Source organism: Bos mutus, chromosome 18, assembly GCF_027580195.1.
Source record: "Bos mutus isolate GX-2022 chromosome 18, NWIPB_WYAK_1.1, whole genome shotgun sequence".
Lineage (NCBI taxonomy): Eukaryota > Metazoa > Chordata > Mammalia > Artiodactyla > Bovidae > Bos > Bos mutus.
Window position 1 is genome coordinate 14,882,881 of NC_091634.1, and position 25,037 is coordinate 14,907,917.

The window sequence follows — 25,037 nt, forward strand, 5'->3', positions numbered from 1 at the left end:
GGGGGTGCAGTGGTGGTGATCTGAGATTCTTTAGTCTGTGAAGCCAACTTGTAGGCCTGTGAGCCTCAAAGTCATGGTCCAGGGAGCAGGGGCATCAGTAACATCTGGAAGCACCTCAGAAATGCAGACCATCGCCTCTCCTCAGACCTGCTGAAACTGAATCTTAATTTTTTTTTTTTCAGTTTATTTTTCATTGGAGGATAATTGCTATACCAGGTTGCGTTAAGTTCCTTCTGTCCAACAACATGAATCAGCTGTAAGTATACATGTATCCCCTCCCTCCTGGGCCTCCTCTCCACTCACCCCCATCGCACCCTCAGCAGCGGTCCCATTAGCTATCTACCAGAATCTGCATTTTTAACAAGATTCTCAGGTACATTCAGTGATGGGACATTCAGGGAATCCTGGTGGCAAATTAGGGAGCACTGAAAAAAAATTTCCCATGCTTGGGCCTCAGGCTTTTTACATAGGGACAGGATGGAGAGGGGCGGCTGGGCAGGTTTTGACAGTCCAGCTCCAACTTCCCAATTCAGTACCAATTCAACCTCAGGGTTGAGAAGCCCAGAAGCATAGCCCTGGAGGAAGCAGTCTTTTCTCCCTGGCAGGCAGGAGCAGTGGCCACTGTAGAGGTCCCCCAACAGAGTCGCCAACCTCTGGTGACAAACATCCTATCAACTCTCGGGTCCTTGGCATCGAATAACCTGGGCCCCGAGAAGCAGGGGTGCTTTGGCACCCAGAGCCTATGCTGTCTGCCAGATGCCAAGCTCCTGGGCAGGAACTAGGCCGATGTGGAGAAACAGTAGTAAAACATCCGAGCGTCTTAAGTGTTCACAGGAAACAAGAAGAAAGAGAAAGTTATCTCACTGTGACTTCAAACTGGAAGGTGATACTAACAATATCCAGCGTGTCCCGTGTGCCTGTCTCTAAGCACAGGAGCTGATGTCCCCATTCTACAGATGAGAAAGCTAAGGCAAGGCACAGGCCAGTTACTTGCTCAAGATCATACAGCTCGTAGGTGGTAAAGCGAGAGCTGAAACTCAGAGACCAGGCTCTTTACTGCTGAACTGCTCTCCCACCAAGACCTGGGGCTTTAACACTTCCCTCCCCTTTGGCACGGGGCTTCGGAGGTGGCACTGTGCTGTGCTTAGGCTCAGTTGTGTCCAACTCTTTTGACCCCATGGACTGTAGCCTACCAGGTTCCTCTGTCCATGGGGATTCTCCAGGCAAGAATACTGGAGTGGGTTGCCATGCCCTCCTTTAGGGGATCTTCCCAACTCAGGGATCGAACCCAGGTCTCCCTCATTGCAAGCAGATTCTTTACCATCTGAGCCACCAGGGAAGCCCAAGAATACTGGAGTGGGTAGCCTACATCTTCTCCAGAGGATCTTCCTGACTCAGGTATCAAACCGGGGTCTCCTGCATTGCAGGCAGATTCTTTACCAGCTGAGTTACCAGTAAAGAATCCACCTGCCAATGCAGGAGACGCAGGAGATTCAGGTTTGATCCCTGGGAAGATCCCATGGAGGAGGGAATGACAACCCACTCCAGTATTCTTGCCTAGAAAATCCTATGGACAGAGGAGCCTGGTGGGTTACAGTCCACAAGGTCACAAAGTCTCAGACATGACTGAGCACCTGACCGGTCAGCCTATTCCCTTTGGCACAAAGCATCCTCCATGTTCCCAAGAAACAGGGGGGTTTGGCCAGGGTGCTTCCTGGTACTTCTCCAGGGCAGCTAGCTTTCAGTTGTCCTACTTTGTAGAAGAGGATAATGGGCTTCGGGCACAGAGCATCAAGGCTTTGCCGTGCTTGACAGCACAGCTAGGCCACATTGGAGACAAGAAAAAAATGTAAACCACATTCTTGGCTGGAAGTCAGAGAAGCCAGCCATGGGGCGAAAGGTCTCTTCATTCCGGCTTGGAGTCCCTGAGTTAGGGCTTTGAGAAGGTGGATAAGAGCTGAGGCATGAGCCAAGCCTCTGGTTCCCTCCACACCTCTTCCCAGGTGCTGAAGTCGGCTCTCCATAGCCCTTCTCTTCAAACACTCCCAGGGATGCAAGAAAGCACAGGCTGCAGGGAGCAAACTCAGGGCCCAGAAGTCCTCCCCCCAGTCTCACCCTTGTCACCCCACTCCAGCCATGCCAGCCTCCCTGCTTTTCCTCCAACGTGCCAAACTCATTCCCACCTCAGGGCCTTTGCATTTGCTGTTCTCTTGGTTCTTTCTTCACTGCTTTGCATGGCTGGTGCCTTTTCATCCTTCAAATCTCAGCTCAAACAACATCTCCTGACCCCACTCACCAAAGTCCCCCTCCCACCATTGTTCACATCTCAGTATCCTGCTTTAGTTTAGTTTAACAATACCAATCACCTCTGATACATGCTGTTTATTTCTAATCAGCCTCCCCCACCAGACCTTATACTGTAGGAGTACAAGGGACTGTGTCTGTCTTGCCCACAGTGGACATGGGTTTACAACAGTACTTGGCACAGAACAGAAGCCCTATATATATATATTTGTTCAGTGAACATGTGAATCTTTTATTTCTATTCAGGTTAATGAAATAAATATTCTTGAGCATTCACCAAGACCACGATGTTCTAGTTTGCTACAGAGTTGCCTGTTGTCATTCAGTCGTCAAGAGGTGTCCGACTTTTTGCAACCCCATGGACTGCAGCACGCCAAGCTTCCTTGCCTTTCACTGTCTCCCAGAGTTTGCTCAAACTCACGTCCATTGAGTAGGTGATGCCATCCAACCATCTGATCCTCTGTTGCCCCCTTCTCCTCTTGCCCTCAAACTTTCTCAGCATCAGAGTCTTTTCCAATGAGTTGGCCCTTCACATCAGGTGGCCAAAGTATTGGAGCTTCAGCTTCAGCCTCAGCACCAGTCCTTCCAATGAATGTTCAGGGTTGATTTCCTTTAGGATTGACTGGTTTGATCTCCTTGTGTCCAAGGGACTTTCAAGAGTCTTCTCCAACACCACAGTTTGAAAGCATCAATTCTTCCGCACTCAGCCTTCCTTCTGGTCCAACTCTCACATCCATACATGACTACTGGAAAAATCATAGCTTTGACTATATGGACCTTTGTTGGCAAAGTGATATTTCTGCTTTTTAATATGCTATCTAGGTTTGTCATAGCTTTTCTTACAAGGAACAGAAACTACAAGGAGCTTTACTAGTTCAAAGCTCTTTAACAGGCCTAGGATGTAGCATCTTATTCTTTTCATCATTTTGCAAAGATGGACACCAAAGCTTGGAAGACTATGTTGCTTGCCCAAGGCCACACTTTAGCAAGGACTGAATACTGCCCCAAGCTCTCTATAACCACTGCTCTGCACCATCCTGCACAGAGCATACGGCAGTGCTTCCTGAGGCTGGAATGACAGGGCATCTGGGAAAGTGCCTCAACGTTCTCAGGAGATTCAAGCAGGCTGTGTCTTTCTCCCAACTTCTCCCACAAAGAACACAACTCCAAAAATTTCAACTTTCATCATACCCGTACTAACAAGCAAGTGTACTGATCAGGGCTGGACTTACAATTCCACATCAGTGCCAAGCAGCCATTTTGGGGCTGAAATCGCTGGCTCTCAGGTTCATGGTTGAACTTCATTTTCCTGGAATTGAGCTTGTCTCTCCACACACTTGAAGCTGAGACACAAATTACTCTTTGCAGTTGAAACTACCACATAACACTGTCACAGCAGTAGCTAACTCTCACCCATGTGCCTGTGTGCCAGACACTCTACACTCCCAACTTATTTAAACCCCACAACGACTTCATGGGGCAGGCCCTATTATTATTCTCACTTCACAGATGAGAATGCTGAGGTCCTTAGAAGTGCAGTTCCTTGCCCAAGGTTACTCAGCAAGTAAGCAGCAGAGCCAGATTTGAACCAGCTCACGGCTCTAGACTCTGCTGACAATCACCACCCTCTACTGCCTATTTAATTCTAATTTGACATCTGCCCAGAAGATAACTGCAAGTAAAGTTCTGTTTAGCTGTTCATTGTGCCACTAAACTCATTTATTACTCATTCGTTGACATGTTTTTAAAATCGATTACATGGTCAGGATTGGACTAAGGGAAGTAGATGCAAGGTGCCACCCTCCAAATGTCTGGCATAGGGGAACTAATGAGAGAAAAGTCATATTCACAGTGTCATACTTACAAGTGAGAAGCTCAAAACTTCCCCACTAAGATCAAGACAAGGATGTCCCCTCTCACCACTGCTTTTCAACTCTGTATTGGAAGTCCTAGCTAATGTAATAAGACAAGAAAAGGAAATGAAAGAAATACACATTAGAAAAAAACAAAACTGCCCTTGTTTGCAGATGACATGATCATTATGTCAAAAATCCTGAAGAATTGAGGCGGGAAAGAAGGAACTCCTGGAAATGACTATAGCAAGGTTGTAGGATTCAAGGTTAATATTAAAAAGTCAATTGCTTTTCTATATACCAGCAACGGACAAGTGGAATCTGAAATTAAAAATACAATTACCATTTACATCAGTACCCCACAAAATAAAATACTTAGGTAAGGATATGATAAAATACCCCAATAAGAGCTATATGAGAAAAATTACAAAATTCTGATAATGATATCAAAGAACTAAATAAATGGAGAGATATTCCACGTTCATAAATAGTAAACTCCAATGTGGTCAAGATATCGGTTCCTTCCAACTTGATCCATAGATTCTACATAATCCCAGCAAATTACTTTCTAGATATTGATAAACTGATTCTGAAGTTTATATGCAGAGACAAAAGACCCAGGACAGCCAACACACTATTGAAGGAGAACAGTCTGAGGACTGACACTATCTGACTTCAAGACTCTCTACACTAGTCAAGACAGTGTGGTACTGGCTAAAGAACAGATAAATATGCTAATGGAACAGAATGGAAAGCCCAGAAATAGACCCACGTAAGTACAGTCAACTGATCTTTGATAAAGGAGCAAAGACGATCTTTTTCAACAAATGGTATTGGAACAGCTGGAAATCCACATGCAAAAAAATAAAAAGAAGAAAGAATCTAGACACAGATCCTCCCCCTTTCACAAAAGTTAACTCAAAATGGGTCACAGCCCTAAAGGTAAAATGAAAACTACGAAACTCTTAGAAGATAACACAGGAGAAAATCTAGATGACCTTGGGTACAGTAATAACTTTTTCAGTTATAACACTAAAGGCACAATCCATGAAAGAATCAATAAGCTGGATTTTGTTAAACTTTACTACATCTGCTTTATGAAAGACAACATTAAGAGAATGAGACGACAAGTCACAGACTGTGATAAAATATTTACAAAAGACACGTGATAAAGGACTGCAACCCAAAACATATAAAGAACCCTTAAAACTCAACAATTAGAAAAACATGATTAAAAATAGACCAAAGACTTTAACAAACATCCTATCAAAGAGGATATACAGATGGCAAATAAGCAAATGAAAAGATGCTCCATTTCACCAGGTCAATGAAAATTGAAACGAACAGTGAGATACCAACACATACCCATTAGAATCAGCTAAACCAGAAAGTGACAGCAGCAAATGCTGACAAGGACATGAAGAAATAGGAACTCTCATTCATTGCTAGTGGGAACGCAAAATGGTATAGCCACTTTGGAAGACAATTTGGCCATTTCTCAGGAAAGTAAACATACTCCTACCATATGACCCAGCAATCATGACCCCTGGTATTTACCAAAGGAGTTGAAACCTGTGCACACAGAATGTTATAGCAGCTTTACTCAAATGCCAAAACTTGGAAATATGTGATGGCATATTATTCAGCACAGAAAAGAAATGAGCTATCAAGCCATTCAAAGACATTCAGGAAAGTTAAAGATATTTACTAAGTGAAAGAAGCCAATATGAAAAGATTACCTACTGTGTGATTCCATCTATATGACATTCCAGAAAAGACAAAACTGTGGAGACAGTAAAAAGATCAATGGTTGCCAGAGGCTGGGGGGAGGGAGAATGAACAGGTGGGGCACACAGGATTTTTTAGGGCAGTGAAAATCTGTATGACATCACAATGGTAGACTCATAGCATACGTTAGTTTGAATTCAGAGAAAGTATAAAACCAAGAGTGAACCCTAATGTAAACTATAAACTCTGGTGATAACAATGTTTCAATGTAAGTTCATCAATTATAATAAATGTATCACTATGGTGGGGGATATTGATAATGGGGGAAGTTACTCAAGAGTGGGGTACGGATTCATGAAAAGTCTCCATGCCTTCTCCTCAATTTTTGCTATGATTCTAAAACTGCTAGAGAAAGTAAATCTACTTTTTAAAAAAGAATCAATCTTAACAAAACAAGTCTTCAGTGAAAAAGGCATATGTTATTCTGAGATAACAAATAATTTAAAAATATTAAGCATCATATAAAATAAGAGGTTTTTTTAATGAAGACTTAATTAAAAGACCCTTTCTCCCTGGAAGGAAAGTTATGACAAACCTAGACAGAATATTAAAAAGCAGAGACATCAATTTGCCAATAATGGTCCGTATAGTCAAAGCCATGGCTTTTTTCAGAAGTCATGTATGGATGTGAGACTTGGATGATACAGAAGGCTGAGCACCAAAGAATTGATGCTTTTGAACTGAGGTGCTGGAGAAGACTCTTGAGAGTCCCTTGGACAGCAAGGAGATCAAACCAGTTAATGCTAAAGGAAATCAACTCTGAATATTCATTGGAAGGACTGATGCTGAAGGACTAGGAGGCTAAAGCTCCAATACTTTGGCCACCTGATGTGAACAGACAGCTCACTGCAAGAGACCCTGACCCTGGGAAAGACTGAAGGCAGAAGGAGAGGGGTTGGCAGAGGGTGAGATGGTTGGACAGCATCACTGACTCAATGGACATGAACCTGGGCAAACTCCAGGAGATAGGAGGGACAGGGAGGCCTGGCAGGCTGCAGTCCACGGGGTTGCAAAGAGTCGGACATGACTTACTGACTGAAAAACAAAATAAGGGCTTTTAAACGAAGACTTTAGGATCATTTTGCAATATATACAGATATAAAATCATTGTATACTTGGAACTATTGATAATATGTTATATCAACCATGGGCTTCCCCAGTGGCTCAGCCTTAAAGAACCTGCCTGCAACGCAGGAAACATGGGTAAGAGACGTGGGTTTGATCCCTGGGTTTGGAAGATCCCCTAGAGAAAGGAAACAGCAACCCAATCCAGTATTCTTGCCTAGAAAATCCCAATCCATGGGGTCACAAAAGTGTCAGACAACTGGATGACTAAACAATTTATCAACTATAATTCAATTTAAAAAACCCACAAACTTAATATAAAAAAATGATATGAATGAACTTATTTACAAAACAGACATAGACTCACAGATATAGAAACCAAGTTTATGGTTACCAAAGGGGGAAAGGAGAGGAGAGAAAAATTAGGAGTTTGGCATAAACATACACACACTACTATATATAAAATATGGGGTCTATGGGGTCGCACAGAGTCAGACACGACCGAAGAGACTTAGCAGCAGCAGCAGCATATATAAAATAACCAACAAGGACCACTGTATAGCACAGAAAACTGTACTGAATATCTTGTAATAATATATAAGGGAAAAGAATCTGAAATAACTGAATCACTGTGCTGTTCACCTAAAGCTCACACGATACTGTAAATCAACTGTACTTCAATAAAGGGGGAAAAAAGGAGAAAAAACAAAAAATCCCCAAATCCCAGGTATTTTGTTTTTGATACATCTATAATGGGCCGAACACAAGACCTAGCTCATGGGGCTGCTGAGACAATTAAATGAGTTAACCCAAGCACCTGCAGTGCCGGGCATGGTGAGCACCCAATAAACATCATCTATTACTTTATCTCCAGCACATTGGACAGCACCAGACACACAGTAGGCACTCCCTGGCCCCAGGGTGTTTAGCCATTTGCAAAGAGAGGCCCAGCCTAAGGAAGGAGATGACCTGGGAGGCCCTTGGGAGCCAATGGGATTGTTCACTAGGCATCAGAGAAGCAGGTAAACAGACCTGTCCAAGAAACTGGTTCTTTCTTTCAAATTTTTATTGGAGTAGAGTTGATTTACAGTGTTCTCAATTATGCTGTGTTGTGCTGGTTGCACAGTCATGTCCGACTCTTTGCAACCCCATGGACTGCAGCCCACCAGGCTCCTCCGTCCATGGAATTCTCCAGGCAAAAGTACTGGAGTGGGTTGTCATTCCCTTCTCCAGGGGATCTCCAGTTCGATCTCAGGGATCGAACCCAGGTCTCCTGCATTGCAGGCAGATTCTTTACCATCTCAGGCATGGGAATCACACATACACACGTTCACTCTTCTTTAGATTCTTTTCCCATATAGGTCATTACAGAGTATTGACTAGAGTTCCCTGTACTCTATGGTAGGTCCTTACAAGTTATCTATTTTATATGTGCGTTTGTGTCACTCCCAATCTCCTCGTTTATCCCTTCCTCCTCCCTTCCCCCTTGGCAATCAAAAGTTTAAGAAACCGGTTTTGCAGCTTTTCTCTGGCTGCTCTGGGCCCAGTTCCCAGAGCCTGCCCCTCCACACTGATCTAGGAGGTATAATTATCTCCCTGATTAGACAGCTACAACTCAAGAGGCTTTAACACAGTGTCCCTCACAAGCTTCCTTCTAGCACCTCAGGTTGGGGGCCAGTTGTTTTGCCACATTTCATGGGTCCCTTTCTGCAAATTGACCACAACACAGATATGTGCAAAATGTCGGGAAGTCTCATGATAGCTAGATTGGTAAATGAGTTTCTATGCTTGCAAATATTTACTGAGCCTGCCTGTGAATATGTTATTTGTATTCTACCGAGAGAGAATTAGAAAACTATTTCCTACCCACCCTTGCACTTAAGAGTGGTCATGTGACTTTATATGGCCAAAGACATAAAGGAAGTCTGGTGGAATTACGTTCCTGACTCAACAGACGATCTTCTCCAGGTATTTGTGGGCAGATGGTCTTTGGAAAAAGTGAGATGCTACTGCAAATGCAGAGAGGGCAGTGCTCTCCTGAAATGGTGGTGATACTGTCCTCCCTGACATCAAGACCCACCCGAGTATACAGTGTACAGACCTCTGGATGGAAAGCAGAGTGTCCAGTGATGTAATAATAATGGCTGGCAGCCCCTTTGTCACTACTTGCTGTGTACTATTTTAAGTGCAATACAAATGGTGACTCATTTCAGTCTCAGCACAGGACCAAAAGGCAGGTATTATCATCTCCATTTACAGAAGACCAAAGTCAAGCACAATGAGGCTCAGTACCTTGCCCGATGTAGGTATTAAGCGGCAGAGGACCTATCAGAACCCACGTGACCAGGCTTCCTAACCAAAAATCTCCACCGTGGACTTTCCTGATGGCCCAGTGGTTAAGAATCCACCTGCATATGCAGGGGACACAGGTTTGATCCCTGGTCCGGGAAGATCCCACATGCCACAGAGTAACTACGCCAGGGTACCACAGCTACTGAGCCTGTGCCTACAGACTGCGCACCGCAACTAGAGAAGCCACTGCAATGAGGAGCCCGAACACCGCAACTAGAGAGAGCCCACATGCAGTAACAAAGACCCAGCACAGCCAAAAAAATTTTTTTAAATAAAGCCTTCATTGTGAGCTACATTAACAAAGTGTGAGCACGAGGCTCATTATTTAAAAATAATCAAAATCATCGCTACCACATACTGAACACTTACTATGTGGCAACCTGAGGGCCTAACATAGCATGTTACCCTCCAAAAACCCCCTGTGCTCAGCACCATGACTGATGGTGTTCACTGAAAAGCTGAGAGGTGACTAGACTTGACCTCTGTCACATGATTGGTAAGGACCACAGAGATCAGAGGTATAAGTCTATAAACCCCCAGACACCGGATCACACCTCTTGGAAATAGCTCACAGGAGACATTTCTTTTCACTATTAACCACACTCAATACCCTGTTCTCAAGGACACTATTGGCCTCTCCTGGGCCACGTGTGATAAAGGCCACGTGTACTTGGCCACAGAGAAAAGCAGGACATGGAAGGAAACAGAGCAGAACTCCACACCCAGCTGCTCCTAGAATCAAGGCCATGTCCCTCCCTTGACCATCAGGGCCTCGGAGCTAGAGCAGGCCTTCCCCGCCACTGTAGCCTCACAGCCTCATCTCTGCTCTGGAGGAAGCCCCGCTCCCTAGAGCCTCTTCTCTTGGCCTAGAATGTTCTTCCTCATGCTTCCCTTTGCCCCACTACACATTGTTCTCTTTCCCTTAATTAACTCCTACCCAACCTTTAATGTTTAGCCACTGGGCTGGATAACAAGACAGCTCCGGGACCTGCTGGTAAGATTTCAAAAAATCAAATAAAAAAGCAAAGTACAGGACAGGGTGTGGAGTAGGCTGCACTTTGTATAAGGAGGGGAAGATAAAAATAGACATTTGCGTTTGCATAAAGAAACTTTAGACGATACCCAAGAGACTAATACAAATGATTACTTAAGGGGTGGAGGGACAAGGTGGGCAAGGAAAGGGGTAGGAGAGAGCTCAGTGTGTACATCTACACAAGCGCACACATGCACAGAGGCACGCACGCAGAACTGACTTTGAAGCTTACAGACGTATGACCTACTTTTTAAAAGTATCCCGAACACAAAGCAGGGGGGCTTCCCTGGTAGCTCAGTGCTAAAGAATCCACCTACCAATGCAGAAGACACGGGTTCGATCCCTGGTGTGGGAAGATCCCACATGCTGTGGAGCAACTACTGAGCCTGTGCTCCAGAGCCAGGGAACTGCAAGGGCTGAAGCCCATGTGCCTAGAAGCCCTAGAGCCCGTGCTTCGCAACAAAAGAAGCCACGGCAATGAGAAGCCCGTACACCACAACCTGCGCAGCAATAAAGAGCCAGCACCACCAAAAATAAATAAATAAATAAAATTTAAAACAAAACAAAGCAGGAGTGATGGGCAAAGGGTAAGAGGTGGACTGTGACCACAAACCTGAACACATCCATCTCTGGGACTCCTTGATAATGTCCGACTCACCCACTGGCTCTCAGGACCCCTGAGGTCAGGTCTGGACCCGCTCGGGCTGCCAGCCAGGAGCCTGGCACGCAGCTGGTGCCTGAGAAATACTCAGAGTGGGCGGAAATGGATGCACCATTCAACTCACCACCCGCTGCACACCGGAGCTTAGCCCATTGCGAGCCTGTTTCAGTGAAATAAACTAATGAGTATGGAGGAAGGGAACACAATTACTGTACAAGAAAAGGGCTCTAAGACACACTGCTGAAAGAAAAGAGTGTGGTTCAGGGATCAGTCACCTCTTCCTGTCAAAGGCCAGAGAGTAAATCTTTTTTAAGTCTGGGGGGCTCGCATGGCTGTTTCAACTACTCAACTTTGCCCTGTTGTGGGAGAGCAGCCCTGGCAATATGAGCACAGCTGTGCTCCAACAAGACTTCACTCATGGACACTGAAACTCGAAGTTCATCTAATTTCACATATCATGAAATATTCTTTTGATTTTTAAAAAAATTTATTTGGCTGCATCGGGTCTCAGTTGTGGTAATGGCAGGCTTAGTTGCTCCCCGGCACGTGGGATCTTAGTTCCCCGACCAGGGATCAAACCCGCATCCCCTGCATTGCAAGGTGGATTCTTTTTTTTAATATTTATTTTTATTTATTTAGCTGCATAGGGTCTTAGTTGTGGTACGTGGGATCTAGCTTCCTGACCAGGGATCGAACCCAGGTGCCTGGTATTGGGAGTGCAGGGTCTTAGCCACTGGACCACCGGGGAATGCCCACAAGGTGGGTTCTTAACCACTGGACCACCAGGACAGTCCTCTGATTTTTTTTTTTTTAACCATTAAAAAAAAAAATGTAAAAATCATTCTTAGCTCCTGGACCATCCAGAAACATGCAGTGGGCTGAAAGGCCCACAGTCTGCAGCCTGACGCCCTGGGTATAGAGAATGGCTACCGTGTGTACGCTTGTGGTATATATGCAGAGAACTTCTGGAAGGAGACAGGTCACAGTGGCTGATTCTACGCAGGGTTCAGAGATGGACATGGCAGGAAATTCATTTTTTTATTTGTAAATAACGTGGAGCTAGTGGTAAAGAAGCCGCCTGCCAATGAAGGAGATGTAAGAGGCACAGGTTCAATCCCTGGGTCAGGGAGATCCCCTGGAGAAGGAAATGGCAACCCACTTCAATATTCTTGCCTGGGAAATCCCATGGACAGAGGAGCCTGGCGGGCCACAGTCCATGGAGTTGCAATGAGTCAGACGTGACTGAAGCACATAGCACACATGAATGAATTAACAGAGTGCTGTCTTAAAGTTAATTCTTAAACAAGAAACGAGGCTGTGTGTCGGGTGACGAGCCCATGCTCAGAAGTTAGAGACCATGGCTGGAATCCCAACTCTTCCTCACCTGCTGTGGACCCAACAGGCAAGTTATTTGCCATCTCTGAGCCCCAGCATCACAGGGATAACATCAGTATTGGCTTCACAGGCAGTTGGGAGGCTTCCACGGGTTAATAAGCCTTTTGCACAGCGCCAGGCACCTGGAAAGTGCTGGCTATTATTATCCTCATTAAGAGTCATTCATGGGGAAGAGCCTTCCTCCTAAGGGAAGCCTGAAACATAACTGCGGCTGTAAAATTCCCCTCGAGAGTCCGCCCAGTCCCACAGCAAGTCATCCGACTGTCCACATAATGGATGCCTTGTGACGTAAGGAAGCTCATTTGTATTAGCAACCACATTCCACAAAGATGCCTCCTGGAGCCACGTCTGCACGTCCTGTTTGGCGGGGAAGGAGGCCAGTTTCCCAGCCCGGGGTCTGTCCCTGAGTGTCACGTGGGGTGGACTGTGGCCTGCATCCATGAGATCACTCAGTGCCCATTTATTAAATGCCTACTGTGTGCCAGGGCATGCAGGTAGACACCCCTTTGCACCATGCCCTAGAGGCTGCAGGTACAAGCATGGGCTTCTTTTAAATTAACTGATGAGGGACTTCCCTGGCTGTCCAGTAGCTAGGGCTCCAAGCTTCTACTGCAGGGGACAGGGGCTCTATCCCTGGTTGGGGAACTAAGATCCCACAGAACAGCCAAAAACAAACAAACTGATGGAATCAGAGCGAAGATAGATGCACTGGTGGTGTGCTCCTACAATCCTGTGCTTTTCCTATGTGTTTATTCATTCAACAAATACATACTGACCTCCGAAGAGCCAGGCATTATTCTAGGTACTTGGTCTTAACCAGGCCCCTTGTTTTGCAGCTGCTTCCCTCTGAACTTTGAGACCTGTTGGGAAGAGACCTTGCTCATTATCATTCCCTCTGTGTCCTCTGTCCTTAGAGCGGGTCATGGTACAAAGCAGGCAAATAACCAACATTAATGGGGTCAAATTACTGAGCTTGGAGGACATCTGGGGTCTGGGCCTGCCCCAATTTTGAGTGACAGCAGCCTACTTCTCCTAGGAGAAGAGTTCCTCCCCAGTTCCTCCTAGTTTGGGGAGGAGGGGGCTGTCAATCATGGGACTCCGCCCCCCTCCCCCCCTACACACACACATATAGAAGCTTCGGCCAATCAGCTGCTCTTGCTCATGAATTTGGACTTCAATAAAAACAATGATGACAGTAATTATGGCAATAAAAAACAAAAGCAGGTAATATTTATCAAAGCCACATACTCTGTACTAAGCACTATTCCAAATCTATCTCAAATACTTTTATCCTTACAACAACCTTTCTATTCTTTATTTAAAAAATTATTATCTTATTGTTATCTTATTTTTTGGCCATATTGTGCAGCATGTGGGGTCTCAGTTCACCACCGGGGGTCAAATCCACGCCCCCTGCTGTGGAAGCATGGAGTCTTAACCGCTGGACCACCAGGGAAGTCCCAATCCTTCTGATCTTATTCCCTGTCTTACAGCTGACAAACTGAGGCACAGAAAGGTTAGGAAACCTCTGAATAAGTAGTGAGGTCGGGATTCATCCTCAGGAGGCCAGCTATGGAGTCAGAGCTTCTCACAGCTCCCCTCTCCTGGCCCCTCAGCCCCTGAGATGGCCCTGAACACCCACCTTGAGGTGCCCCCGAGCTGCCTGACCCCGGTTTCACTTTTACGGCCCCAGGTGGTTTCTGTTGCCTGCAACCCAAGAACCAGACTGATAAACCCGGAATACTTACTTGGTTTCACACTTTCTGCCAGATGGGCAGAAGTGCTATAAGACAGCAGCAGCTTATGAACATTTGAGGAGGTGGAGTTGGTGGTCAGGGCATTGGGGGCAGCCTGCAACTGCCAGAGCAGCCTCTTTCCACAGTGGGGAGGAAGGGGGCGAGGAAAGGGAGGGGAAACAGGATACAGAGAGCAAGGAGAGAACCAAAGGGACTCAATAGGGGAGAGCTTTCTCCAGGGGGTGGGGTGGGGGACCCTTGCTGGCATTTTGGGTGGAACAATCCTTTTTTGGGCTTTCCAGGTGGTTGGTGATAAAGAATCCACCTGCCAATGCAGGAGTTGCAGGAGACAAGGGTTCGTTCGATCCCTGGGTCGGGAAGATTCCCCTGGAGAAGGGAATGGCAACCCACTCTAGTATTCTTGCTTGGGAAATCTCATGGACAGAGGAGCCTGGCAGGCTGCAGTCCATGGGGTCACAAAGAGTCGGACACAACTGAACGACTCGGCATAAGCACGATGTATTTTGGAATGCACATTTAAGGTTAACTTGATATATGGAGATGACACAAACCCATGAGAGTGACCCTCTTGTTACTAATCCTCTGCGCTGCAGGACATTCAGCATCCTTGGTCCCCAGGTCCTAAATTCCTGTGATGTCCCTACCATTTCACCGTGAGACCAAACCTACCCCCATATGTTCCTGAAAGTCTCCTGGGAATGGAATCCAGTGGCTGCTGCCCTAATACCCACACCAAAGTCCCCAGGCCTGGCAGGGCCCGTCCAGCTCTTCCCTAGTTTGGATGCTGGCCCTAAGCTGGGTTCTTTGATTTTCTATTAGCTGTTTTAAGTCCCACAACACACAAGTTTTCATGACCTGTCAACATGGAGAGAGCCCCTGCTACATGCCAGGAGCTGTTCTAAACATCTTACATACAGCCACTCATTTAATCCTCACAGCCACCAATGAAGTGGGCACCGTGACCAAGGTCACTGCTATCTGACAGATGAGGAAACCAAGCCTGATTAGGCTACAGGTCTTGCTTGTAAGTAGAGGGGCCTCGCTTGGAAGCAGTCTCCTTAGTCTAGTGAGGTTATGACCAGTGTCTGTGGCTTCCCAGTTTACCCTGAAGGTGGTCTGCTTCCCCTCTGCCCAGATGCTGCTCCCACACCACCACTCAGCTTTAGGCCTCGGCACAGACACACGCCTCCCCAGGAAGCCCTGCCCCTTCTCACCACCCTCCCCCAACCCAGGACCTGTGTTCCACACGTTCATATGCTCTCTGTTGTTTAGCTGCTAAGCCACGTCCGATTCTTTTTGCGACCCCATGGACTGTAGCCCGCCAGGCTCTTCTGTTCTTGGGACTCTCCAGCCAAGAATATTGGAGTGGGTTGCCATTCCCTTCCCCAGGAGATCATCCCAATCCAGGGATCAAACCTGTGCCTCCTGCACTGGCAGGTGGATTCTTTACCACTGAGTCACCAGCGAAACCCTCACAGGCTCTCCAAGCTCCCTGTATCTCTCCTTGTTGGTGTCTCTCACCACTGGCGCTGGTGAAGTTACCTGTTGAGGGTCTGAGTCTTTCGCCTCCCCTCCCGACTGTCAACTCCATGAAGGCAGGGACTTGCTTAATGATGCACCTCTGTCTGGTGGCTCAGATCCGGCCCTTGGAAATACTAGCTGAGTAACAAATCAACCACTTTTTCAAAAATTCACATTTAAAACTAGGACAGCAAAACACTGGCTGTTAAAACCAAAAGCAGGGTGAAGGGGTGGCCTAGAATGGAGGGATGCAACGAGATCAACAGTCACTTGAGTATTTCAGTGGTGGAGCTGAGAAGGTGGGGATGTACCCCTGGGTGCTGCAGCAGCAGGAGGGGAGTCTGTGACGGTACCATTGTGGTATCAACTCAAAAGTCAGCAACAAAATAAGTACTGGGGAAATGAAAGCATGAAAGTAAACAAACTCCTCCTTCCAGAATTTCAAGCTTTCTACTCCTGTGCTCACTTTCTGTCCTCATGACAGTAGGGTTAATTAAGAGCACAGGTCAGAACCACACCTTCTGTGTTTAAATCCCATCCCTGCCATGAATAAACAACTATATTCTCTCAGGCACGGGCCAATTAACCCCTGTGCATCAGGAAAATGGGGACACAGCAGGATTGAGCTCATAAGATGGTTGTCAATGAGCTCACTCATGAACTCAAGGCACAGGGTAAGCACTCAGTGAAAACTAGCTGTTACCATCATCAGGATCAGCATCACTGCTCTTTGGCCCTACGACTGAGACAATGGGCCAAACGTGACCTGCAATTTCCTACCCTTGATGCCTAAACTGTCTGCTCTCTTTGTTGCCAAACTCCTTGGACTCGGAGCCAACGAATCAGTCCCTCTCCAGTCCTGTGTGATCTAAGACGAGTTCTGACACTTAAGATCAAGCGTTCAATGTAACATCCACTTCAGCATTTGAGAAGCCAACCGCACATCTTCTGCTGCAGTCCAAAGGTACCGAGAGGTTGCATCAAATGTTTACCTCGCACACACTCAACAACGCACGACTCCTTCCTTCCTCCAAAGGACCAATCATTAAGGTGGGACAGGTGTCCAGCATTCCACTTCATAAGCATTTGCTCTGGTGAATGTGAGAGGGGAGTCGAGCATACACTATTCCCTCAGGTAGGTTCAGCTAGCAGCTCACCACCCTGAGCAGTATTCCAGTGTCTCAAGACGCACATTTTCCTAAAACATGGCCTCTTGAGGCAAACCAGCTCCTTCAGGAGGCACTTGTCAGAAAGAAGAATGCATGTTCTGAACCTGGGCAAGAAATCGGCTATATGGGGTATAGTGTATTATGAACTTCCTGTTGTCCCTCAGTACACCTTCTCTCTTTTCCCTTTAATAACTGAACTCCTTACATGTTAGCCAGACACATGGTTGACGGGAATGCAGACTACATTTCCCTGTCTCCCTTGCGGCTAGGTGTGGTCATGTGACTAAGTTCGGCCCAACAGGCCAGAAGTGGAAGAGCTGTACTTGATTTCTGGGTCAGCTCACTGAAGTGTGATAGAATTCAGAAGCTCCATTAATTTAGAGGTAGAAGATTACCTCTTTTATTTTCACTAGCTTCTAACCAAAATCCAGCATTTCCTTCCATTATGAACACAGGCAAACCACAGTAGTTTTCACAATACCTGTGAATTTGTCACCTACAACAGAAATCACAGGTTTTTTTTTTTTTTTTTTTAACCACACTACAGTTCTTACAAACATCTCAAAACAGTATCGATGTCTTCTGCTACTTTGAAATCATGTAGCTATTGGCCCTGTCATTGGGTTTTGCCACACTATATCACACATTTGTTATCTTCCTATTTCAAAAATTTTATTTTGGGACTTCCCTGGCAGTCCAGTGGTTAAGACTCCATGCTTCCACTGCAGGGGGCACAGGTTCTATCATTGGTTGGGGAACTAAGTTCCCATATGCCTCTTGGCCAAAACACCACAACATAAAACAGAAACAATACTATAACAAATTCAATAAATATCTTAAAAATGGTACACATTAAAAAAACTTTTTTTTAAATGAAACAGCAAATTTATGGTGTGTAAATTCTGTCTCAAAACAGAAGCAACTGGTGCTTTAGGAAGAAGGGGAGGTGCCCTTTTTCTTATATCCTCCCTTCCAGTGGGCTGGAAGGCACACATGGTGACGGTGCGGAGTCATTCTGGACCATGCAGAGAAGGACAACATCCCAGGAATGGGGAGCAACAAACTGGATCCTCGAGCCTGGATCCTCAAGACTGTGGAGCTGCATCATCAGTCCTGGGCTGCTCACTCTCAAATGTTTTAGCAAAGAGAAATCAATTGCTCCCTCATTGATGCCACTGCTATTCTGGGTCTGTTACAGCAGCCAAACCCATATTCAACTAATACCCAACATCTTTTTTCTCTTTGCTTTTAAAGTATGATAACACATTTACAGGAGACTTGGAAAATACAGAACAAAGTTACATACAGTTCCACTATATAATTACTTTTTAAGTAGATGAATTAAAATTTTTAGTTGGCGTTTCAATATCAAACTCTCAAAAATTAATAGAATGAATATACAGAAAATTATATAGATCTGAAAAGCACCATGAACCAATTCAACATAATGAAGATTTATACAATTTTTACACAATAGTAGGATACAAATTCTATTCAAGTTCCCATAGACTATAAACTCAGAGACACTGGAACATATCCAGGGACATAAAACAAGGTGCAAAAATTTCACGGTCTAAAGGTATTGAAATCATACAGAGTCTGTTCTCTTGTCACTGTGGAATTTTGTTAGAAACCAATACCAAAAGATATTTGAAAGTAACCCACACATTTTTAAGTGATACTAGACGTCTTAAGAGGAAGTTCAAGGTCATCTGAGCCTACAGTGCTTCTGCTTTACTCAATGACTGCCAAAGCTAACTCTGCCACGAGGCACACTCCCCAACCTCAAGTGTCCCCACCCCTGCCTCTTGAAGGAGAGGAGGGTTCAGCCACCATGGCTATCATGCCAGTTTGGTGACCTCTCCACTCTGCACTGAGATGCTGTGGCTTTAGCAGAGAACAGAGCCACATGGAGAAAGTTTCCAAGTGCAGGAGTCTCCATGGCCTGCAGAGATTCAGGACAATGCAGCCAAGTGTTAAAATGCCTGACCTTAGCCTCCCCCTCTCTGGCCTCCTCAGATACAAGATGACTAACAAGCTAATTAAAAATGTGTGTTCCTCGTCCTTCTCTAGTTAATGTGGTGAAGTTTTTATTGTTAGGAGATAGACCATCTCAACTGGCCCCAAGACTCCAAAAAGAAGGTCACTTTGGGTATCATTTAATACTCAGAGGCCTATAAAAAATATAGCTGAGGCAGGCATTTCATTTAATCTACTAGTAAAACTTTCACTCTGAAATTTCACTGCCAGGGTTTAAAAAACTTCCGGTCAGTCACTGTTTCCTGCCCTAGTTCAATGACAGGTTAATCATAATTTTAAATGACTAAACCTTTCCACTTCCACCACATTCATTTAAAAAAGATTTTTTTTAAGCACCTAGCATGTACTGCAGATGCAACACGAGGAAATAAAAACAGGCCTGGGCATGACCTGCTGGGGTTTACAGCCCAGTGGAGAAGACAGGCATTAAACATGTGAAGGCAAATATAATGTATAATTAAATATTATGATAACTGCTCTGAAGGTTTGCCAGGCGAGGATAACAGGGGGCCTAGTTTAGAATCAGGAAGGTCCAGGAGAGACTCCTAGAAGCCTTGCTGTTTAAACTTCAATCTTCGGGATGAAAACCAAGGCTAGGAGAAAAGCCATCAGGAAAAGCATTTCAAGGAAAAGGAAGCACACTAACAAAGGCTCTGAGGTCGGAAAAGCCTGGCTTGTTTGAGAAACTAAATCAAATACTGGCTATATACTGTGAGTGAGGTCAGCAGTGGCTGTATTGTGGGCATGATAGGGATTTTTTTTTTTTTTTTTTTTGGCCATACCATGCAGCATGAGGGGGTCTTAGTTCCCTGACCAGGGAACAAACCCACGCCCCTGCAGTGGAATTGAAAAATCTTAACCGCTGGAACGCCAGGAAAGTCCTGGCCATGAAAAGGATCTCTAAAAGTTATTGTTGGTACAGGAGTAAATTAGTAGGTAATTGTTCTTTGTCCCCACTGGCAGCCACTGCCTCTTTTCCCACAAAGCACCTTATCTGCACTTGGAGCCCATATTGCCCCCACTTGCGGGCCAGGAGATGTCAGTGGGGCTCCAGCCCTGACCCAGGACTAAGTCCATCAAGGCATCCCACCTTCCCCAGGTCATACTGAAGGTAATACTTGCACACATGACCTCTGCTGGCTCACAGTGAACTTCAGAACTTTTGTAGAAATTCCCACACGCCAAAAAAAAAAAAAAAAAGGCTTAAGAAAGCTCTTTTTCCGCTGGACTTGAGCCTCATAATTTGAGGCTAGAGTTGTTGCAATCATAACTATCAGAGAACAAGCAATTTAAGACTGGAACTGTGATAAATATATATTTGGTCTTTGTCCCCAGTTGCTGACACAGAGCTTCTAAAACCCTTGGAATTTCCTGAATGACAGGGGTGATCGGAACATCTTGCTGTGTGTAACGATACCTGAGTTTATGCTCACAAAGTGACTCTTGACTGAGAGGCCCCTGAGAGCTTCAGGATGGGGGCCGGTCACACTAGAAAGACCGAGGCATCCTCAAAGGGTTGTTAACTGCTGCCTCAACCCTCGACCTACAGGAATGGATGGGGGCTGGAGGCTGAGATAACCACCAAAGGCCAGTGATTTCATCAACTGCACTTACATACTGAGATCTCCATCAAACCCTAAACAACGGGTTGGGAGAGCGTCCAGGCTAGTGAACAGGTGGAGGCGCAGGGAGTGTGGCGCCGGGGAGCCATGGAAGCTCTGCAGCCCTGCTCCCACACTCCACCCTGTGCATCCTTTCCACTGGGCTCATTCTGTGCTGCATCCTTTATCATAAACCAGTAAAGCTAAGTAAGATGTTTTCCAGTCTTCTGTGAGCTGTTACAGCAAATTATCTTTATTTTAAAACAAGTTGTTGTTTTTTTTTTTAATTTTTGGTTGCACTGCGTCTTTCTTCGGTGTGCAGGCTTCTCATTGCGGTGGCTTATCTTGTTGAGGAGCACAGGCTCTAGGCACTTGGGCTTCAGGAGTTGTGTGGCAAATGGGCGCTAGAGCACAGGCTCAGTAGATGTGGCGCATGGGCTTGGCTGCTCCAAGGCACGTAGGATCTTCCCAGACCAGGGATCGAAGGCATGTCTCATTTGCATTGGCAGGTGGGTTCTTATTCACTGTGCCACCAGGGAAGTACATCTAGAAAACAGTTAAGTTGGCCAAAAAGTTCGACCGGTTTTTTCCATAACATCTTAAGGAAAAACCTGAATGAACTTTTTAGCCAACTTAATATCAAACCTGAAACTCTCAATTTATAGGGTTTAACTATAAATTGGAGTCACTGGAACCCTCAATTTATAGTCAGTTGGTCAGCAGGACAGTGGGCCACCCGAGCCTTGCACCTGGCATCTAAGTGGGGGCAGCCTTGTGGAACTGGGCCCTTCACCTGTGGGGTCTGTGACAACTCAGGGTAGCTATTTTCAGAACTGGATTGAGTTGTGGGACACCTGGTTACTGTCCAGAGAGTTGAAGGACTGGCTGTTATGAGGGAAACACCCACACATTTGGTGTCAGAACTGTTATAAGTAAAAACAGCTCAGAGGAACCAACTGAGAGATCAAGGAGAAAAACTCAGTATTGGTGATAGCATAATTTAAGCTCTGGATCAAGTTGCATTTAAAGCATGAAGTTCATGACATAATGAACTTCAATTATGTCATGCCAACTGACACAATATTGTAAAGCAACTACTGTATACTCCAATAAAAATTAATTTAAAAAATCGTTATCACACCAATGATTTCTGAATTTCCTTAGGCCAGCTTGGATTGGGTTTTGTTTCTTGTAATCCTCATTTCCTGACTACTAGAAATGGGAAAGCACTGGAGGGTTTATATATGTGGTATGCTGTATGCTCAGTCACTTAGTTTTGTCTCTTTGTGACCCAATGGACTGTAGTCTACCAGGCTCCTCTGTCCATGAGATTTCCCAGGCAAGAATAATGGAGTGGGTAGCCATTTCCTTCTCCAGGGGATCTTCCCAACCCACGGATCGAACCCACATCTCCTGCACTGACAGGTGGATCCTTTACCACTGTGCCACCGGGGAAGCACGTACAGGATATAACGTGACTTTATCTCTATACTTGGAGAATGAATCAAGGAAGCCAGAATAGAAGCAGTGAGCCAATTAGGAGGCTACTTCAATAGTCTCACTGGAAGATGAGGTCACCAGAGCCTATTAACAAGACTAACATTTACTGGGCACTTAGGATGTGACAGGAACTGAGCCGAGTGCTTTAGTAACCTAACAATCCTAGTGCATGGAAGTATTACCAGAGCTGCTTTTCTTCTGCTGTGAGTTGAACTGTGTCTCCTTTGAAACTCATACGCCGAAGTCCTAATCTTAAGCATCTGAGAATGGGACCTTATTTGGAGACAGAGTTGTTGTAGATGGAACCAATTATGTTAGAATAAAGTTACACTGGGCTTCCCTAGTGGCTCAGATGGTAAAGGATCTGCCTGCTAGTGCAGGAGATGTGGGTTTGATCGCTGGGTTGGGAAGATGTCTGGAGAAGAAAATGGCAGCCCACTCCATTATTCTTGCCTGGAGAATTCCATGGACAGGGGAGCCTGGCGGGCTACAGTCCATGGGGTGGTAGACTAGGACGTGACTGAGCAACTGACACTTTGACTTCACAAAGTGACTCTGGAATTGGGTGGGCCCCTAACCCAGTGTGACTGGTGCCCTTAGAAGAAAGAGGACTTTGGACGCAGACATACCTGCAGGGAGAACACCATATACCATGTGAAAGTGAAGACAGAGCTCAAAATGATGCACCAGAAACCAGGGAATACCAAACACTGCCAGCAAACTGCCAGGAGCTAGGAGTGAGGCAAACAGTCTTCCTCATGGCCCTCTGAAAGAATCAACCTTGCCAACACTTGGATCTTGGACTTCTAGCCTCCAGATGATACATTTAGTTGTTTAAGCCACCCAGTTCATGGTACTTGGTTATGGCAGCTCCAGAAAACTAATACTGTGAAAAGGAACCTGAGGCCTGGAGGGGTGGGGTCACCGTCACCAAATGCCCCGGCTGGCGGGGGCGGTGCTGGATCTGTCTACTTCGGAAGGCCGTGTTTCCAACCACCGTTCTGTTCCTCAGGCCTGTGGGAACTGCTCCGTCCCCCTTCCTGGGGTCTAGAAATGGCCCCGATCCTCCCTGTGCCCCTGGTCTCTATCAGCATGACTGACATTGGCCTCCCCACGCCCCCAGGGCCTGGATGAGTGAGGAGAAGGGAAGATGGGCTGCAGAGAGGCAGGCCCCTGGGGGCTGCCCAGAAGTGGGGCAATCCCGGACAGCATTCTGCACAGAAGTAAACACCAGAGAGGAGAGTGGAGGCGGATCAAAACCACCTCCCCACCCCAGATGGCTGGCATGGCAGCAGCCCCGAGAGCAGAGCCGACCCCAGATGGGCAGGGCGGAGGGAGGTGGGCCTCTGGCAGGAGTCATCCAGAAGACACGGCAACGCTCTCGGATCAGGAGTCCCCATCCCACCACCCCAAGACCCCGTCGCTCTCCACTCATGGAGGCAAAGAAGCTCTGTCCAAACCTGTCCCTGCCACTGTGAGCAGGTCTCTGCAGAATACCCCTTGTGGAGTCCAAGCAGGTGGCACGTGTGGTTGGCAGGGGCCCACGGCCACCATGGCAAGCTGGGGAGGGCAGAGCCTGCCAGTTCCTTGCCATGAGGACTACTCCTCCTAAGGGGCACTTCTTCAAATGGATCAGTGTTTCTGGACCAAGGCTGAAGTGGGCAGCATTAAAATCCAAGCGGAATTGAAAACCAATTAGCACTTATTTCGGGGGGAAAAACACTGAGCCGTGGATCACACAGCAGGGGAGCTGGGGGTGGGGGAGACACTCCGTGTCTAGACCAAATGGTACTAACAGCGGGAGTGGAGAGCGAGCCCAGCACACACCCGGGCCACAAAAAATCAGGTGTTAAATCACACACAGCTTGCTATTTCTAATATACATGCTTCCCTTAAATGCCCACCATGCACAAAGATCAGAAACGCGGCAGATCCTTTGGAGGTGGGCAGGAGAAGGCCACGTCCAACATACTGAGGCACAGTCAAAGGCTGGGACCCTAAGATGAACTCTGGATTGACAGGGCCTGTTAGAGAAGGGCTGAAATGGCATTTGATGTCACCGGAACATCTGATGACACCGACATCAGAGACCATTCCAACTATAATTAAGGATTTGGAAATGCAGGAACGGAGGGGTGGGTGGGTAGGAGACAGTCTGCTGTTGTTTTCCTCAACCTTTTGTGGCAGAAAGTTATGAGGGAAATGTGAATCTAAATGTTTACAACAGGACTGGTGGTCCAGCGATTGAGACTCTGTGCTCCCAATGCAGGGGGCACGGGTTCAATCCCTGGTTGGGGGAAGATTCCACATGCCATGTGGCCAAAAAAAGTTTAAAAATAAGAATTAAATGCTTAAAACAGAAACCATTAGAAATACAAGAATAGAGAAAATCATAATGACTGTGGGAAACACACACACACTCCTTTCAGGAGAGTAACAATAGATAATGTGGCCAAACAATAAGGCTACAGAGAAGCTGAATAACATAAATTAGCAACTTGGTTTCTTTGTTTTCTATTGGAGCATAGTCGATTAACAACGTTGTGTTAGTTTCAGGTGTACAGCAAAGTTATTCAGTTATCCATATATAAGAATCTATTCTTTTTCCAATTTTCTTCCATTTCTTCTGTTATCACAGAATACTGAGCAGTTCCCTGTGCTGGACAGTAGGTCCTTGTTGGTAGCAATTTGGTTTTAAAGGTTGATATAAAACTCTTTACCTGAAAGCAGAAAAGATTCATTCTTTATAAAATATCCACTGATTATTCATAAAAACTGATCCTATGTTAAGAAAATTCTCAAATTCCCCCAAAGAGAATTTTTCCTATCACAACACACTGACCCTAATGCATTTAAACTAGAAATAAACACAATTTTGGAAAGGGATAAAGAGAAATCTAACTTAGCGGTTCTAAACCCAGGGAGTGGGGGACTTCCCTGGTGGTCCAGTGGTTAAGAACCCCCTTTGCGATGTGGGAGATGCGGGCTCCACCCCCAG

At 45.9% G+C, this 25,037-nt stretch overlaps 1 protein-coding gene across 4 annotated transcripts in view; it reads right to left on the reverse strand.

The window, feature by feature from the left end:
• The window catches only part of SIPA1L3 (signal induced proliferation associated 1 like 3), a 253,512-nt gene that overhangs the window by 182,050 nt on the left and 46,425 nt on the right, over positions 1-25,037 (reverse strand). The gene's annotated exons all lie outside the window — the stretch shown is intronic.